At 69.7% G+C, this 684-nt stretch overlaps 1 protein-coding gene across 1 annotated transcript in view; it reads left to right on the plus strand.

Annotated features, from left to right (window-relative positions):
* The window catches only part of KIF26A (kinesin family member 26A), a 101,389-nt gene that overhangs the window by 519 nt on the left and 100,186 nt on the right, over positions 1 to 684 (plus strand). The window lies entirely within an intron of this gene.

A 684-nucleotide genomic window follows, 5' to 3' on the forward strand; every position in this document is an offset into this window, starting at 1 on the left:
AGCCCTCAGCCCCAGCGCCGGCCGGGGAGCACACCCCTTTACCCCCCCCCCGCCCCGTCCAACCCGAGACTTGGAGCCGCGGGAGGGTTTTGCAGCCGTTATTCGGGTACATGAAATTTCGGAGCAAGTTTCCGGAGACCCGCAGAGCCCCGAGCAGGCGAGAGAAGGGAGCCGGGGCGCACCGCCCGGGTGCGTGTGTCTGTACCAGCCCCGCTTTCCCCCCGCCTCTGAGAGGGGCACACGGCAGCCCCCGGGCAACAGCCCGCGCTCCCCTCTCCCCCGACCCCATCTCTCCTTTTCACCTCCCCAGCCAAACTTTTCTGGGGCTCCAGGCGGGCGGGCGGGGGCAGCGGCCGCAGTGCCCCCAGGGGCTCTGCCCGGGCGCACATGGCCCCAGCCCTCCCCCGGGGCATGCACCCATTTGGGGCGGGGGGCGGCGGGGGGGGTGTGTGCGCTTCAGACACTTGCTCGGGAGAGCCAGGAAAGTTTAAGAGGCTGGGGAAGGTGCCTCTTGGGGGGTGGGGGGATTCCCCCCCCCCATATATATGTTTTTCCCCACTCTTTGTGCTCGGCGCTGCTCACATCACCGCAGACCCCACCCCACGGTCCGGTGCCACCAGCACCCACCCGCGCGGTGGCGGGGAAGGAGACAAGGAGCCGCGTTTGGCATGGCCGGGGGAAGCC

This window comes from Haliaeetus leucocephalus, unplaced genomic scaffold (genome assembly GCF_000737465.1).
Source record: "Haliaeetus leucocephalus isolate CR32 unplaced genomic scaffold, Haliaeetus_leucocephalus-4.0 Scaffold191, whole genome shotgun sequence".
Lineage (NCBI taxonomy): Eukaryota > Metazoa > Chordata > Aves > Accipitriformes > Accipitridae > Haliaeetus > Haliaeetus leucocephalus.